Here is a 6,167-nt window from a genome sequence, read left to right as displayed (position 1 = left end):
ATATCAACATTTTCGGAAATTAAATAAAACAAAACATTATTTATAAAAGCCATCTATTAATATGGATTTGTTCACAAGCATGATATCTGTGCTTTTAGTTTATGGTAGACGCAGCTTGTTTTCCATTAGCCCATCAGCGTTTCTCAACAAGTTCAAAGCACGTGACTGCATTAAACTCGTATTTGCGACTTAACTGGCAATTACCACCAGCACACGTGGTTATAAACGCAGCTTTAGCTGGAAACAATCAAATGTCACCTCCAAGACAGCATCCAGGTTGGCTGATAGGAGCGGTTGAGTCACGAGAGCGCCCCCTGTCGGTGGATTTGTGGATGGAAGAGTGGGTTTTGGACGGCTAAATTTGAATCTATAATGATGAGGCTATTTACGTGCAATATTTGAAAGTAAATACAAACAGTGGCGATTTTAGCATGTCAATTTTGGTGGGGCAAACAAACCAAAAATATGTAGATGCATGCCAGCAAAGCCACTACACTACCCAACACTAAACAATCCAGTAATTGCACTATAACGGTGACAAACGGTGCCCACAAACTTAGGACCTACATAAAGCTGTCCCAACAGCAGTCCCAATAACTTACCACTGCTACACCTGGTTATCAGCAAAGCCTTGTCTGGCAGTGAAACAGTTCATTCAGCCTCAATTACTGCCTTGGCTGACTTGCTTAAACAAATGTGATTTCTACTGACAATTGAGATGTACAAACTATGGCATAAGCTGACAACGAGAGGATAAGAGGCAATCCGTAATTTTGATTAAGACAATCATGGGCGAGCTAGGACGATGTAGTCAATATAACTATTTGTTTAGCACTTTTGAAATGTACAACGACAGAAATCAGAACATGGGCCGTTCTGATGACTCCTTGCTGTCCCCAGTCCACCTGGCCTTGCTGCTGTTCCAGTTTCAACTGTTCTGCCTGCAGTTATGGAACCCCTACCTGTCCCAGACCTGCTGTTTTCAACTCTTAATGATCGGCTATGAAAAGCCAACTGACATTTATTCCTGATTATTATTTGACCATGCTTGTCATTTATGAACATTTTGAACATCTTGGCTCTCTCTAATTCTCTCCTTCTCTCTTTCTTTCTCTCTCTCGGAGGAACTGAGCCCTAGGACCATACGTCAGGACTACCGGGCATGATGACTCCTTGCTGTCCCCAGTCCACCTGGCCTTGCTGCTGTCCCAGTTTCAACTATTCTGCCTGCGGTTATGGAACCCCTACCTGTCCCAGACCTGCTGTTTTCAACTCTTAATTATCGGCTATGAAAAGCCAACTGACATTTATTCCTGATTATTATTTGACCATGCTTGTCATTTATGAACATTTTGAACATCTTGGCCATGTTCTGTTATAATCTCCACCCGGCACAGCCAGAAGAGGACTGGCCACCCCTCATAGCCTGGTTTTCTCTAGGTTTCTTCCTAGGTTTTGGCCTTTCTAGGGAGTTTTTCCTAGCCACCGTGCTTCTACACCTGCATTGCTTGCTGTTTGGGGTTTTAGGCTGGGTTTTTGTACAGCACTTCGAGATATTAGCTGATGTACGAAGGGCTATATAAAATAAACTTGATTGATTGATTGATTGATTGATCTTACAGTATTCTCCCTGTACACCAAGTCAGAACCGTAGGATAAATAAAGGGGGCATATAAGCAGACAATGAAAGCTCTTACAACATTCGATGATGATATTTCTCTAAAACAGGCTATAGGCTACATATGCACCACCAAGTCAGAACAGTATTATAAATTATGAGGGGAAAAGTGACCAAATTATTAGGGTGAGGCACATGGGCAACAACAGCTTACTACACAACATACATTTGGTATTACTTTCTTAGCTACAGTATACATATCTTTCTGGCATATTACATTTATGCAGCAGCATAAAATACATTTTTGGACTCACCTTGTTGTGCTGTGCTCACTTGAACAGGAAGGTGGCGCAGCGGTCCTTCGTAAGCAAACGTTGTCATCAAAGTCTGGCATTCTCTGGATTTATGATTCTTTCAAGACAACTGGGACCTCGGGGAAAAAAACAAGGATGAATCATGACGTCAGTGATCTTCAGGTCGGAGCTCTAGAAAGATGCGAGAGTTCCCGACTTGCAATTCCGAGTTGGATGACTGTTTAAAATGTATTTTCCCAGTCGGACCTCATTTTTTTCAGAGTTCCCAGTTGTCTTGAACTCACTGAAGTCTGAGATTTCCAAGTTCCATGTTTCCAGTTGTTTTGAGTGTGACAGAAATCATGCTGGATTGACAGTATGGCCAATGTTGAATGTTTATCCTTTTAAGCTTGGAACAGAGACCCTTAAACCCAGACTTGGACCACACACCCACTCCACTGAATAGCAGGCTAGTAATTGCTTTGCAATGCTTGCAGTTAGCCACTGATTCCTTCCAAACCAGTCATTGTTGAATTTGCGATATCCAACTTGTTGTGTAATGTTTATGGCCGATGAGCACCGATTCATTTTATCTTTAATTTCTCTTCATGTGACAGAGAATTGAAGAGGATTTGCCAGTAGATTGTGGACTTGATTCATGATGATGACTGCTAGTTTGCTAGCTAAGATTTTGAAAAATTATGTCAACATGATCAGTCCAATCAAAGCAACGGTAGATATAATCAAATTGATTTATAAAGCCCTTTTTACATTAGCTGATTAGCTTACATTAGCTTACAGAAACCCAGCCTAAAACCCCAAACAGCAAGCAATGCAGATGTAGAAGCACGGTGGCTAAGAAAAACCCCAGAGAAAGGCAGGAACTTAGGAAGAAACCTAGAGAGGAACCAAGCTCTGAGGGGTGGCCAGTCCTCTTCTGGCTGTGCTGGTTGGAGATTATAACAGTATATGGCCAAGATGTTCAAACATTCATAGATGACCAGCAGGGTAAAATAATAATAATCACAGTGGTTGTAGAGGGTGCAACTGGTCAGCATCTCAGGAGTAAATGTCAGTTGGCTTTTCAAAGCCGAGCATTCAGAGGTCGAGACAGCAGGTGCGGTAGAGGGAGAGAGTCAAAAATAGCAGGTCCGGGACAAGGTAGCACGTCCGGTGAACAGGTCAGCGTTCCATAACCGCCGGCAAAACAGTTGAAACTGGAGCAGCAGCACGACCAGGTGGACTGGGGACAGCAAGGAGTCATCAGGCCAGGTAGTCCTGTGGCATGGTCCCAGGGCTCAGGTCCTCCAGGAGGAGGGAGAGGGAGAGAACGTGAATTAGAGGGAGCATACTTAAATTCACACAGGATAAGACAGGAGAATTACTCCAGATATAACAGACTGACCCTAGCCCCCCGACATATAAACTATTGCAGCATAGATACTGGAGGCTGAGACAGGAAGGGTCGGGAGACACTGTGGCCCCGTCCGACAATTCCCCCAAACAGGGCCAACCAGGCAGGATATAACGTGATTTGACGTCATTTTATCTGTGGCCAATGACCTTGAGCCTTCTTGGATGGGCACTTATAATGTAACTCTATGGCAGCACTCAAGGGGCTTGAATTTTCAAGCTCTACCAGTAAATGTTGCTGCAACGTAGTGTCCCAATGAGTTATAGAACACTGAGCCAATCACAGCGCAACTAGAGAACATTACCAACTCCAATGCTCAGTATATTCCCCTGGCTGCCACACCACCACAGAAAGCACCGAGCTAGGCTGAAACACATGCATTTTGGAGCTGCCTTACTGAAGAAAGCAAAAAATAGACCAGGTTTGTATGCGGCTTTATTAACTCAATGCTTACTTTTTTTTTTACATTGTTTACAAACTGAAATGTGACACGTATTAATGCCAAAATAACATGCAAAACAGGGGAAAAAACGAACAAACCAAAAAATATGTACACTACCGTTCAAAAGTTTGCGGTCACTTAGAAATGTCCTTGTTTTTGAAAGAAAAGCAAATTTTTTGTCCATTAAAATAGCATCAAATTGATCAGAAATACAGAGTAGACATTGTTAATGTTGTAAAATACTATTGTAGCTGGAAACGGCTGATTCTTTATGGAATACCTACATAGGCGTACAGAGGCCCATTATCAGTAACCATCACTCCTGTGTTCCAACGACACGTAGTGTTAGCTAATCCAAGTTTATAATTTTAAAAGGCTAATTGATCATTAGAAAACCCTTTTGCAATTATGTTAGCACAGCTGAAAACTGTTGTTCTGATTAAAGAAGCAATAAACTGGCCTTATTTAGACTAGTTGAGTATCTGGAGTATCAGCATTTGCGGGTTCGATTACAGGCTCAAAATATCCAGAAACAAAGAACTTTCTTCTGAAACTCAGCAGCCTATTCTTGTTCTGAGAAATTAAGGCTATTCCATAAGAAAAATTGCCAAGTATATATACAGTATATACTGTATATAGTACTATGCAAAAGTTTTAGGCAGGTGTGAAAAAATGCTGTAAATTAAGAATGCTTTCAAATTACATGTTAATAGATTATATTTACCAATTAACTAAATGCAAAGTGAGTGAACAGAAGAAAAATCAAATCCATTTTTGGTGTGACCACCCTTTGCTGTCAAAACTGTCAGGACCTGGTGTGAGAAACAGTCACTAATAGTCGGCAGAACCCAGAAGATGAGGCAGACACAGCAGTACTAGAGACGGTGGTTTAATCAAGGAAAAAGATCTTCAGGCAAAAATATAAATCCACAACGTCAAAAGTAAAGCCAAGAGAAAAAATGGATATCCTCCAAAATACAAAGAAAATCCACAAAGTGGTAAGAACAGCAGGGAAAAAACAAACCTCAAAAGACTAATCAAAAATAAACAAGAACAAAACCAGAGTACCTCTGGAAAATCCAACAAGAGAAATATATGTTCACAGCATGGCTGGGGCTGGGTGCTAACATACAAACACAGAGCAAAGAACTGAGGGACACTAATGGTTTAAATACCTACAAGGAAATGAGGCACAGGTGAAAACAATAACTAGAAGGGAAAAAAACAAAAGGTTCAAAAAGGCGCAATGGGGACATCTAGTAACCAAAACCTGAATAGTCCTGGCCAAAACCTGACAAAAACAGCATCAATTCTTGTTGGTACACTTGCACAAAGTCAGGGATTTTGTCAGGTGTGTGATTAAACAATATAACAATTTAACAATTATACCAAACAGGTGCTAATGATCATCAATTCAATATGTAGATTGAATCACAATCATTAACTGAAACAGAAACAGCTGTGTAGGAGGAATAAAACTGGGTGAGGAACAGCCAAACTCAGCAAACAAGGTGAGGTTGCTGAAGACAGTTTACTGTCAAAAGTCATACACCTTGGCAAGACAGAGCACAGCAACAAGACACAAGGTAGTTATACTGCATCAGCAAGGTTTCTCCCAAGCAGAAATGTCAAGGCAGACATGGGTTTCCAGATGTGCTGTCCAAGCTCTTTTGAAGAAGCATAAAGAAACGGGCAACGTTGAGGACCGTAGACGCAATGGTCGGCCAAGGAAACTTACTGCAGCAGATGAAAGACACATCATGCTTACTTCCTTTCGCAATCGGAAGATGTCCAGCAGTGCCATCAGCTCAGAATTGGCAGAAAACAGTGGGACCCTGGTACACCCATCTACTGTCCGGAGAAGTCTGGTCAGAAGTAGCCTTCATGGAAGACTTGTGGCCAAAAAGCCACACCTCGAACGTGGAAACAAGGCCAAGCGACTCAACTATACACGGAAACACAGGAACTGGGGTGCAGAAAAATGGCAGTAGGTGCTCAGGACTGATGAGTCAAAATTGTAAGTATTTGTCTGTAGCAGAAGGCAGTTTGTTTGCCGAAGGGATGGAGAGTAGTACACGAATGAGTGTCTGCAGGCAACAGTGAAGCATGGTGGGGGTTCAACAGTGAAGCATGTTGGGGCTGCATTTCTGCAAATGGACTTGGGGATTTGGTCAGAATTAATGGTCTCATCAATGCTGAGAAGTACAGGCAGATACTTATCCATCATGCAATACCATCAGGGAGGCATCTGAATGGCCCCAAATGTATTCTGCAGCATGACAACAACCCCAAACATACAGTGAAAGTCATTAAGAACTATCTTCAGCGTGAAGAAGAACAAGGAGTCCTGGAAGTGATGGTATGGCCCCCACAGAGCCCTGATCTCAACATCATCGAGTC

Source organism: Salvelinus namaycush, chromosome 29, assembly GCF_016432855.1.
Source record: "Salvelinus namaycush isolate Seneca chromosome 29, SaNama_1.0, whole genome shotgun sequence".
Classification (NCBI taxonomy): Eukaryota; Metazoa; Chordata; class Actinopteri; order Salmoniformes; family Salmonidae; genus Salvelinus; species Salvelinus namaycush.
This window is presented reverse-complemented; position numbering follows the sequence as displayed.